General features: G+C 33.7%; 1 protein-coding gene across 10 annotated transcripts in view; it reads left to right on the forward strand.

Moving 5' to 3' along the window:
- The window catches only part of LOC121315037 (cytoplasmic dynein 1 intermediate chain 1), a 76,619-nt gene that overhangs the window by 17,470 nt on the left and 45,377 nt on the right, over window positions 1-13,772 (forward strand). The window lies entirely within an intron of this gene.

Raw genomic sequence — 13,772 nt, forward strand, 5'->3', positions numbered from 1 at the left:
TATATATATATATATATATATACACACACACACACACACACACACACACACACACACACACACACACACACACACACACATATATATAATAACAATGTTAAAACAGTACCCTCTAGTGGATACAGTTTCAAAATGCAGCTCACACAATAATATAGTGGATGCTTTGGTAGGAAAGTTAAAAATTCATTATTTAGGGAAAACACATGTATTTAGGGTTGTTATATTTTTTAAATTGCTTGGCAACACAAAACTAAACCACAGCTTTGTATTTGAATGGCTTTTTGTGTTGTTGCCTTAACATTTACTAGTACCTAAAATATTAAATATATGCACTTTCTGATAAAAATAAAAATAAAATGAAAGTGCATATATTTTATTTTACAGTAGAATTGTCTATTCCGTGAGGTATTTACTAATGAAGTCATTTTCTGAAAAGCAAAACCTTCAATTCTGCCCATGCAATTAAAAACTAGAAATGCTAACAATGTTTAGTTAGATGTAAGTGGATACAGATTGTGGTAATCCAGGATGTTTTACATCAGAGAGCATCACCTGTATTTGAACTTCTTTTGCAATGTCCCCGTAGGGAACTGTACTTCTCCTGTTAGTGCTTTCAACAAATCAGATTGTAAGTCAGTCATTGTTCAGCTGTATTAGCCATCTAGAACATACTCCTAGACTGTAACATTCATAATGCAAATAATTAAAACTGCATGTGTTGTGGTAGGAAACAGCCTAGACCCTGAGTGGCACTATTTTTAACTGCATTTGATTTTCATTCATAAAGAATATAACACTTTATGAAAAATAGCATTCAGATCCTTCCCCTTTATTCAGCAGCAGTAGTTTTTCCATGGTGGTAAATCCATCAAAAACAGCACTGAGAATTTTAACGAGCACAGTACTAGTGGCTAGAATAGGCAGAATCTGCTAAATGGAGAATTGCCAAGAAAATGTAATGCTTGTTAATTAGAAACAGGATCTCATGATTTCTTAGAGAAAATTTATTGTGATATTAGTCTTGCAGTTTTTTTTTAATTTTTTAATTTTTTTTTTAACTTGCTACTGTAATAATTGAATACAGAATTTACCTTGAAAGATTAATTCCAGGTGATACAATTAAAAGCTGTAGTTTGTTTTAATTAATTGGCTCCCCTGTGCCCAATGAGTATGACTTTTAATGATTTTATCACAAACATGTATTTACATTTTAAATGCTACTGAAATTTAAACCAGTTAATTTAAAATATGTATTGTATGATTTTGTGAAGATAGGTACAAAGACTGGACTGAAATAAAGATGTAAAATTACAAAAGATATCCACAGTATATCCTAAGGAGTTCATATTTGCACAGTAACTAACCCTGTGTAGGAAAATTAGTCAAAATACGAATTTCATATTTGCATTCTTAGTAAAATGTACTGCTTTTTATGACATATAATCAATTACAAAACCAAAAAGACGGCACGTTTTTTTTTTTTTCAAATAAACTGTGACTTTTTATGCATCAGAGAGTCAGCATTTCTTCTCTTTTTTGGGGAGGTTTCACCAAAATACCACATTCCTATTAAGACTCCACAACCCGCCTGTTGGCAACAGCTGGTTGCCATGTGATTTAAGACTTCCTGTCATTATAATTGATATGTTTTTATTCTTTCCACTTCCTGAAGCCTGATCAGAATTAAAATTTGTGTTGGAATTTCCTGTCAAAGCAACTCATTTATTCAGCAAGTTCTGCATTGACAGCCCCTTAGGCTGGATACTGCCCTCAGCGATGCACAGGCTAGGATTTGTTTTTTTTCTTTCACAAGATTCTCGCTTCTTGCACCGGTTTGACTTCAGCTTCCACCACATCTGCAAATATATACAGCTTGTCAATCACACGGTAACCTTGACCTTAAGAAAACCCCACACAGAAAATGGTAATGATTTGAATATCTAACACACCCACCTGCTATGGGGCCCTGGTTTTTATGTTTGTTTAAGAAACTTTCAACTAATTGTTGAACCAAAATATTTCCAGTCACCTATCATGGGTGTTCTGCCACATGTATCCAGGGAATTTTAGACTGCCACCCCTTGTGTTTTAAAACTTTCTATGCCTTTAACAGACAGTTGACCTCTTTGTGTAATGTAAGGGTAATGCTACAGTAGTATACAATATTCAGTCTGTTTGTTTTATTGTTTTAATATTAGAGTTGTAGCACTGAGTGTTTTTAATAGGGAATCAACCATGTGCCTGTTAGTGATTGATAATATACTATATTTTAAATGTAGACCCAAAAATAGTGCTGTAATCTTGGGATCGTTTTATATCGTTATATGATGTTTCCTATGCATGTTAACCCCTTCCGCCAGTAGTGGATTCCTGCATCACTTGGCAGCTACTGTTGGAGATGGCCACTTTGTGACTATTGCCAACTCATGACCTGCAGGTGCCCATCTGGTTTATGTTATCGCTGTCAGTAAAGCCTAGGCTTAAGGGCAACCACATGCTTCCGATAGATGAGTCAGATGCAGTTTGTACAGATACAAGCAACTTCACTGAAATGCCTGTAGGTGGAGTTTTTTTTTTACGATGTGACAAGGAATGGAGGTATTTTGGGTTCCCTACCACTTTTGCTCATGAAAAAAAACAGAAACACACACTAAATTTAAATTCAATGTGTAAAAATATGTATGGCAATTTTGCTGCACAGCTTGTCTGCCTCCCTTCCCGTCTGCCCCAAAACTTCCACTAACAGCTACATCTCCCAGAATACAATGACTTCAGTTACAACCCAACAAACATTATCCAATCTCTGGATAGCCCTGTTGTCTTTGCAGCCAATCACAGTAAGACTAAGAAAAAATTTAAGCTACACAGGTTGAACAGTAAACACCCCAGTCCAGCTACAAATCCAAATGGAACCATCGTCAGAGGCACCCACTAAATAAAAAAAAAAAGGTGCCTATAACTGTTTTATAACTTATTAAAGCATTTCCTTATTTTATTTTTATATATGGCTTTATATTGAAGTTTTAACATGTTCACTGAGTTTAAGAATTTAATGTTAAAATATAAGTGAGGTAATTAATTTTTAGAGTTAGTGTGATACCTCGAAAAAATTGCGCTGAGCCGATGAAGAACCTTGTAGAACACATGTCACATTGCAGTTAAAATGGAAGGCTCTTTTTTAATGCTTACCCCATTACCATTAAAGATTGTACAGTATTTATGGAGATTACTCATGACTTCAAGGTAATGTTGCATTTTACCCCCTGAAAATACATGCTGCTCTCTCTGTATTAAAATGAGAGGGCAAGTTACTTCCGGACCCAAACCCTTATCTGGAGCCCTGGTGTATACATTCTTATACTGCGGTCAAGGTGCTTCTTGCTCTCCAAGCACAATGAGAGTTCCTGTACAGTGACATGTCTAAACAAACAACTGAACAGAATTACCTTCATAAAAATAAAATGAATCAAAGTGCTGTAAAGATTGAAAAGATGTATTATTTTTGTGAAGATCCAGTTGAGCTTTGACCAATTTTCTATTTAAGTAGTGGAAAAATTAATTAAAAAAAAAAAAAAAAAAAAAACCCTCAAAACTGCTTTCTAAGTGTGGATGGCCCCAGACAAGCAGATTATGTGCCAGGCAATATGTTCCACCCGCTTGGCTCCTGCTCGTACTGGCTGTATAATTGGTATGAAAGAAAACTCTTGTATATCTGTTTTTATGCCTGCAGCGCTTGCATGAGCCGAGACCCTTGAAAAATTGCAGAGAAACAGCTCATCCACAGATCAATGAATGCAGTCAGCCAACATAATTTCCTCACTGCGTCTTTACAATAGCCTTGGAACTGGTATTCTGAAGGCCAAAGCATAACTTCAGGCTTTGTGACTAAGCTAGCTCAAATTGGCCTTTTATTTTAAGTGCGTAATTTGTGATGGAAAACTGATATGGTAAAAATAAAATACTTAATCTGATGGGAGAGCACATAATGTCGATTCCCTGCCCCAAAGAAAAATAAAAAGTAGGCCAATAATAATGCTTGGAAACCAGAATTTTGCCTAATACTCAGGATATTTCAAATCCAGTCACGTCAGTTTGAGGTATATGCCCAGTTTAGAGCAGGCCAAACAGTCAGTGCTTTAGGTTGTGGGAAAGGCATAACGCTGACACGACATTAACAGAGTTTCCAACTGATTTCAATCAGGAGATGAATATCACTTTCAGCAGTAAATTCATTTTGTGCCCAGTTGGGTTGGGATTGGTGTAATTTTGGCCCCAGTTCAGAGCAAATGTATACCGCTCACTAGTTCTGGCCTAGGATCTGTCTTGTTCACTGGAGCCTAAAATTCCATTAATGAGCTACAGTCAAAAGGACAAAACGCTTCATCTGTTTAGTCTAGAACACCATGGGACTTGTTTGCAATAGTTATGATATTAAAGCCATAATTATAGTTAGTGAACCACATATACACTGCAGCCATAGAGTTTGTAAAGGGCGTTATTGCTTTGGAAACTACCTCCACGAGGTTATAAGTTTGCAGGGTCAAGCAGGGGCTTTTTTCTTTTTTAAAGGTTATTCTTGAATATTTTTCTGGACTGTTACAGTGAGGGTTCTTTGAGGAGACATGGCAGTGTTCAGGTTACCCATTATTTGTGTTCTCTTAGCATTTACCTTTTTTGGGGCGACCACAATGTGACTTAGGTATAGAAGACTGTTCTGTGCTTTCTAGTGTATAGGAATGTATGATTCCAATGTCCCTTTTTATTTTTGCAGTGTTTAGATAGTGGTTAGATTGTTTAAGAGTCATAAAATTGAAAACATCATTACGTTATTGTTGACATAATTATGACTGGAATGGGATTCTCTTTAAAAAGCTTCAGCTGAAGAGTGGATGTATTACTTGTATTCACTTACAGTAATACGGCACTACAAAATGCAAGCCAGACCAATGTTAGGTAGAGGGTTGCTAATGCAGTGTGAAGTGAGTGTATATGTATTTTACATTATTTTGTCCTCTTTAGTCATAGAGAGTGTGAGAGAAAATTCTTACACAAATATGTCTGCCTTGCTCATATTTAACCCTTTATTTCTTGAGTTCTCGGTCAATTACATTATGTATAAATTATAGCTTATTAGTTATCTCAACTAAGAAAAACAGGGTACTTGATAATGCCAATAAGTGAGAAGTAGAAATGCAACTGGTACACCGTCTTTAGTGGTCAAGATTATGGTTAGTTATATTTTTAAAAAATATACAGTTCCACTCTCTGCAAGTAAATTTAGTCAGTTTACATCAAAGTGAGTACTTACATTAGACTAGCAGTTTCTGTAATATGGTTTTTGGAACTTTATTTGTATTTTGAATAATATAAACAGAAGTGAATAAAATAAAATAAGCTAGTTGACAGGTAGCTGTGCAGATTGCCCTGCGGAAGCTAGCCTTTATACTATATATATTCCAAGTGGAGTCTTTATGCCATTTACTTTTATCTTGATTGGAAATCCTTTTAACCTCCTGATAACAGTACAAGCTATAGTGTGGATTAACAAATATCATAGTGTCAGCAGCCTGGAACAGAAATAACGACTGTATAAAACTAATGACTGTGTATAAAAATAATGACGGGATATCAATTGGACCCACAGCTATGGTCAAGAGTTTTACATCGCCTAGAATTTTAGGATTGTGGCATAATTAAAAAATAAAATAAAACATATAATAATAATCTTTATATAGCACCTTTCATAGTGAACTACCATCCCAAAGTGCTTTACAAGATACGAGACTAGGGTATGTGAACTATGCATCAGTTGCAAAGTCACTTACAACAACGTCTCACCTGAAAGACGGACACAAGGAAGTTAAGTGACTTGTTCAGGGTCACACAATGAGTCAGTGGCTCAGGGGACCTCCTGGTTACAAGCCTGTTTCTTTAACCACTAGACCACACAGCCTCCTAATGATACAAACATCATTTAGATCTTTTATTTAACGTGATGTAATAAAAAATAAAAATCAAAAGTTATAGTGCAAGAGTGTACCGGAAGCCATAATGGTAGTACAGTGTTTCATGTTAGATTTATAAATGTACACTTATGAGTTCTTCATAAGGTATATAGAAAACTACAAAGCGGTATGTAATTCAATATATTAACGTAACATTATTCAGCAGGTTTCATTCAACTTTATAAAGCAAAATGTGTTAATTCTATAGGGAGATGCAAAACTTTTGGCCTTAGCTGTAGAGTGGAAAAGCAGCACATGCACTCAGCGTGTCTTGAGTTGCCACTTGTGTATTTAGCTTGAGATCATAAATATCAGAACAACCATATTATGATCCGATAGGTTTGTATACAATGTTCCCTGCTCCTAAATTGTCAATGATTTTATTCCCATAGCTCTGTTAAATAAAAAGCAGACGTTTTCTTTTGCAATATAGAGCTACTGTATGGTTCACAGCATAACCCTTTATTCACTTGAATTAAAGAGCCATTTCAATGCCTGTGGTTTGGACTTAGACATTTATCAGTAAAACTCACAGCCTGGGTAATTGTTCCATTACAAACCACGCTTTCTCTTCCACATATCTATGAATTCAGCAATTCCATGTGTAACCTTAAATACCTCCACTGAGATTTGTGCAAGTGCATTTACAAGGAAGAACAGGTCACATATGGAAATGTTTCTAGTCAAATGTTGCTTTAAACTTTCTCATGTGTAAAAAAAACAAAAAAAGCAAAACAAAACAAAACAAAAAATAAACTGTGGGTGTCACTATGCTTAAAGCAGAGGTTAGCTGTAGAATGTGCTCTGTAGTTGTACCATGCAGCTGACACATTTTTGTTTTTAATGAAGGTTTTAAGCTGATTTCTTTGTTGTATTTATATTTGTTTACATTTTGTTTTAAGATTTTTTTTTAATGTTGTATTTACAAGATGTGTATGTTTTAGTATCCCAGAGAAGAATGACTGCTAGTTTCTCAAAGAGCCTCATGCACTTAACCAAAAGTGGTTGCCAGTGATAAAGAGAATAAAAAAAATACTGTTTTTAGAAAAACGCTTGGAGTACTGAACCTGTGCCAGGCCATCTCAGATGTAAAGAATGTACTCTTTCTTTTACCAGGAAAAAAAGGGATTATTGTTTGTTTTTTTTGTATTTATTATTATTATTTTATTTTTTTATTGGCCACCTAAAGGACAGAAACATTTCCCCTGATGGTTGAATGCTAAAACGAAAATGATAAAAAAAAAAAACCAAAACATCATTTTAAAATGAGGTAGCTTGGAGCTAGACTGTGTACATCAGTGGTGCAAATACCCAGTTATCTGCCAATATGAAACCCAGATTGGGTGGTCCTGTCAGCTATTTGATGAAACCGCCATGCAAGGTTGGCATTCTTTGTTCTTAATTTGACAGCCTTACTGAAGCAGTGTGCCTGGAGGTCAGTGTTAAGCTGCAGTGGCAGAAGTACCCTCTCTCTAATTTCATTTAGCTTTGGTCTTACCAGGAAATCCTTTACAAAAAAAAAAAAAAAAAAAAAGGCTTCCAAGAAAATAAACAAACCAAAACAAAACGAGGTTACTTTAAGGTATCAAATAGCTCATATTGTACATACGTTACAATGAAAGATAGTTAACAAAACTCTTCCTTTTATACATGCTGTATATTACTGTGATTTAAGGGGTGTGTGTGTGTGTGGGGGGGGGGGGGGGGGGGGGGGTGGGGGGGCACTGATTTGGCAAGTACAGTTCTATAAAAAAAAAGAAAAAAAAGAAATAAACTAAATGAAATAAAATAAACAAATCTATTTTTTATGCACTTTCATAAATCAGTCAGCAGATGGCACTCATAGCATACAGTGACAGCACTGGAGAAGGCAAACCAAATTCTTTAATCCGTGGAATCGTTCACTTCTCAGTCTGCCTAACTCTCATTGAAAAGAAATATGGAATCACAGTAAGTCCATAAATATAAACATGATTATTAGGCCTCCAACTAGTATTTTTGAGTCCCTATTGGTAAAAACTGATTCAAGACTCATTCAAGGTTGATGCATACATATCTTAAAAAATAATAATAATAATTTTGAACATTGTATATGACTAGATTTCCCTCTTGAATTTGGCTGGAATTTTCGAGTTGTCGTTTGATTTAAAAAAAAAAAAAAAAGTATTGCGTTCATTTTGAGAAAATGCTCTTTGAAATCTGTAGGCATATCTTTTTGATTTTTAAAAAAGGTTTTGCTTGCTTGAAAAATATATTAAAATATCCTTCAAATAGTAATTAACAATAACAATGCATATGTTAACAATATAGTTAAACATTTATTTAATCCTTATTTTAAAATATTTATTCATTTCTAGACTGACAGCATAGTTAGAACGTCGTTGTAAATGTATGCTTTATTTTTGTCAGATTTGAAACGAATTCAAAAGAAACTAAATATTTAAATACAAATTAAAAAAAAAAAAAAAAAAAAAAAAAACACCTTCGCTCCTGGTGACAGGCATATGTTTGGAAAATCATGAAATGTAATCATAAGCTGAGTGTGTGCGACGCGTTTCAGAAAGCTGTGAGTACAGTATGGGCAATAAGAGAGAAGTGCTTGATTAACTATTTTATACTCTATTATTATAAAATTGCTTATTTTTTTGAGGACAGTTGAAACTTTGACTTGCTTATTAACTAACATCTGTCAGTGATTGTGGTAAGAAATAGAGAAATTGGTAACATCATTTTATGTAAACACAGAAAGAGCAAAATAATGGCATTTTGGTTATAAGAGCACATACCTGTATTTATTATCGACTCAATTGTTATTGTGAAATTATCTTCGTGGTTTACTAATTTATATAGTTATTGCATTCTTTTTAGTTTTATTTTTTATTTTACTGCAATTGGAGATGATTTAAAAGAACATTTATTTAGAGTATAACATGTTTAGGGAATGGGCTATATGTTTGATTATATATATTCTGTTTTTTTTTCTCACAAAATTTGAATAATATGTGAATAATGACACTTAACAGTTCAATATTTATAACACATATTAAGGAGAAAAAAGCGAATAAATTAAGGACACTAAAAAGAAAACATGGATAACTTAAATAAAGAATATAACACCAAAAGGAATGTAACACTAATACACTGCATGCATTAAACTAAAACAACAAACAAGTGAATACATCAAAATTAAACAAACAATATATGAGAAGTACTATAACATTTTCAGTGGTCATGTTCAGCCAGATTTTGCATGAAGGTATGACAACTGTGCTGCCTGACTTCAAAGAGAATGCTGCTCATGCCACATGTTCAGAACACCTGAGTCATCAGGTAGTGCTATTGTTGTCTAACTTTGAACTGCCTCTTGCTTTTGTCAGCTCTTTTCAGTTTTCTAAAGACACTTGGGTTTACAATGAGGTGTATTAAGTAGTCATCAGGAAATATAAAGGCTTGCTTACTGATAACTTGAAAGGATAGGCTGGTGAAGCTTAGTGTTTTTTTTTTTTTTTTTAATGAAGACCAATGACTGTTTACAGACACCTCAAATACAATTATTTTTACATCAGTCAAAAAAAAAAAAAAAACATCCTTCGAGTCTATAGAATAAATAGAACAATAGTCTTGTTGTGTTGTATACTATGCTGTGATAAAATGATTACATTAAATAGTAAAACTACAATACAGCTTATGTAAACCTGTGACAATATTGTAGTTATGTTATTTTTATTTATTTATGTGTTATGTGTTTATAAAATAAAATACACAGTAAGTTGTTGCTCTCAATGAAGTGTTATCAATTAAACTTTTTTTTTTTTTTTTGAAAAGTTGTATGACTAGAATGCCTTAAAATATTACATGTACTTTGAAAACTGAAGTTCAGTTATTGATTTGGTTAACAACGTGGAATAAGCATGAAGACCAGCTAGAACAATCTTGCATGAAGAACACAAAACACAACCTAAAAGCTGATTATGTAGGGGGACAATTATTAAAGATTATGCAGATATATTAAATACAGTAAAGCAGTTTCCTTAAAAATGTATGACATTAATATAGTCTCTTAAATAAAATTTAGACTTTGTTATTTATTTTTAAGTTGTTTTCATTATACTTACATTGTATTCCAAAATAAACATTTAACATATGATTGGCAGTTATTGCAACAAATATTCACGTTAAGCCAGTTTTGTTTAGTTACATTTTACCACAACTTTTGTTACTAGTGCTTGCTTGCCTCCTCCAAGTATTTTATTTACAGTATATGCATGTGTGATTGTGGGAGGGGGTTAGTGCAGTATTAGCTTTCTATATAAATTCCAGGCTTTTATATACGGGTGCACACTCCCGTTTGCACTGTGCAGAATTGTAACCCTCAGCACTTCTGTTGAAGTGCATACACACAGCGTTCAACATTGGCTTTGGCTGACTGAAACTTTAGGAAGTGGCTGTGAGTGCTGGCAGTAATTAAAACTGGGCTGAACTTTAACTCAAAGATTACTCTCTAGCACATTTTACTGTAGAATGTGTTTGATGCACAAGTATTTAAAAAAAAAGAAATGTATTCTTCTCCACAGCTTGTTTTAATTTGTAAACGAGATGTTCACAGGGGATTTCAGTCAGAGAGATTTCTTTGTTCGTCACGTTGGGTTTCTAAGCAATGGTAAATACAGTAACATTGCTTGAATGTGTTTCCAGTAGAGTAAGGGACTGTGGCCAGTCCCTTACTCTACTCTCTCTTGTACCTCTCTCATTCTTTTTCCACTCACATCTGTCTTATTGTAGTTAATCACGCCATGTGTAGATTTAGACTTGTTATCACTGTGCTTTTAAAATCCAGCAATCACAGAAGAGAAGCTGTTTTTCAAATCTTGTAATCAGCAGGTGTTTTCTAGTCAATATCAAGTAGAATTCTGTCCCATAGATTGTGTTTCTTATGGTAATTGTAAATCATGCAGGAGAAATCGACTCATCACCATTAAGGAATTAAAATAAAAATACTAATAAATCTCTTTTTTGTGCTTGATAATAATTGAATGTGTAATGTGTTATTCACTTTGCTGTGCTCTCTCCCAAGCTGCACAAGACGCCATCGCGTATAACAATAACACACAATGTACAAGCACACTTAAACAAAAAAAAAGGATAATCTCTGGCTTTTCATTTGTTTCCTTAAATATATATTTAAATTACGGTCTTAATAGATGGATTTAAACATGTACACATAAAAATAGAAAGGTGATATATGGGCAGAGTCTTTGATATAGTATGTATTTCCAAACACATATACATAAAAAACTGAACATATATTCTGTAATTCTTTAGCTTATCTCACAGATTTTCCGTACAATCAGTACGTATCCAGAGTGAATGTATTCGTAGTTTAGAGTGACTGACAGTGACAGATGTTAACATTTCCTCGTAAAGATACCATATTAATTAGTCTTTATTATTCTTATTGTCTGTATTGTTAAGTAAAAATGTACTAAGACTTCATTCTTATTACCAGAATACCGCATTAATTAAAATAAATAAATAAATAAAAATAAACAGTTGTTTAAATTGCCACATACTGTATGGAAATGCTGTTCGTTTGACGTAGTAAATGATGGGTGTTAAACTCAATGTAGCAGTACAGGCAGCCCCATTGCATATATAGTGGCCCATTTTAACAAGTGAGGTCCATCTGCTATATCTCACAATGCATCTTTTCAAGTCAGCCCAGCTGCGACAAAAAAAAAAAAAAAAGCTGTACACTGTTGCTGTCCCTCTGTTCCCTGACTTTGAGTCCAATTATCAGTGACCTACAATTATTTTGGGCTAAATTCTGGTAAGGGTTAGACATGTAAAAAGAGATTGGGGTTTCAGCCTACTGGTGGATCTTGTCTATAGAATGAACAATGTTTTTTAAAAAAATATGCATGGGTGTTAATTGAGGTGCTTTCAGCCTAATAACAATAAACTCCCTAGGAATAAGAAGCTGTATTTTCAATGGTCATGTTTTAATATTATATACCCACAACAAATTCCTAGTGAATGACAAGTTCTCTGAGCAGAATGCCTTTTAAATTATATTGTTTAAAGGTTCATTCATTTACAAGCCATTTAATGAATGCAGTCATTTTTATCCTAGTATAAACTCATTTTAGAAGGACAACTTGCTTCTGTGAGGTACGTTGTCTTGGTTATTTAAATACTATTTCAGTGCACTTTTTCAGTGCTTTATTTATTTAAAGAAGCAAAATTGAACAAATAAAATAATACAGTATACGAGAGATAACCACACTCATAGTGGTTAGAGGAACTAATAATATCCTTGTGTGTGTGGTATCGCAACACCCCACACATGATTTGTCTCAATCTCAGTGTTTCATGGTTCAACAGGAACTATTAAGGAACTTTTTCCAGGCCTTAACATAGTTGTCCGAAATAACGTTAAAAAGAAAGAAAATTCACACACATTAATTTATAGTGCTTAATTAATTTTTTTATTGTATAAATCACTGTACTGAAATAACAATAATCTGTTCTCTGTGCACATTACATTATGTAAAACTATAAATCTGGAGTGCCTATACTACATACAGTAAGTTACAGTCGTAAAAAATGAATACCTAGTGCACTTTCTTTTTTCTTTAGCCTGTAGGCTACTGGTAACACAAAATAAATCATGCTGCTGCGTTATACACATTACTGTATAATACGAAAATAATAAACAATAATTTTAAATTATTAAAATTTTAGCGTATTTTTCTTTATTTTCCACAGCTTACTTAGTACATAATTAACACAAAATAAATCATGGTGCCGCATTGACAAGTTATGATACTATTCAGTCCTGCACACACTTTACAGAAATGTATATGCTATGGACCGTTGCCGAAATCGGGCAGTTGCCAAAATGCCCGGGCAGTTCATCAAATGCCCACAGCCACCCGGGCTGATGGCGAAGAAAGACTTAGTGCGCCCTGTTGTAACAAATGAAAGGCTAATGGAAAGTAACACAGCAGTGCTCATCCGCTGGGTATCTACTGCAGTTCTCAATAACTGTCAGTCGAATAACTGTATTAATCATTAGACCGACTGAATCATTTATATTTATTTTTATTTATTTGTGTATTTTAATGAAATGCAGAGGCAAATGTCTGAGATGTGATGTCAACTAATGTTAGATATGAAATAATATTGTTTAGATGTGTAAAAAATATTTTCTACAGAATGAAAAATAAACTTTTTATAAGAAAACATTTTCTTCTGAGTCAAATTGTTGTTCATATTTCTAAATAAGAAAAATAGAAACTTTATGCTGTTGATTAATGATTAATTAATATTGCCTTGATAAATTAGTTTTGGCACTGCGTTCTTCCTGAGTTTCAGGTAACTATATTTAACTGGATGGCTTTTACACATTTAAACTTAACTTTGATTATTAGTCTCTTGCTAATATTGAATGATCTCTCATTCAAACAATGCAACTCTGCTCAGAAATCTGTACTGCATAGTTGCAATAAGAATAAAATAAAACACTGTTGCATTTTATTCTGGACTCGTCCGCCCCCCCCCCCCCCCTCCAACTTACTCTAACCTCTATATCTAACCCATGATGAAAATAAAGTTTAGTTGAGTTGTTATAGCGTCAGAAAGAATTTAAGTTATTTAAATAAACATTGCAATGGATGGCTTGGTGGCGGTGCACTTTTGTGCTTAAACGTAACAAAGGTAATTCACTCTTATTTGTATTGTACTGTCTCTGTTAAAAATCATTCTTCA

Source organism: Polyodon spathula, chromosome 4, assembly GCF_017654505.1.
Source record: "Polyodon spathula isolate WHYD16114869_AA chromosome 4, ASM1765450v1, whole genome shotgun sequence".
Classification (NCBI taxonomy): domain Eukaryota; kingdom Metazoa; phylum Chordata; class Actinopteri; order Acipenseriformes; family Polyodontidae; genus Polyodon; species Polyodon spathula.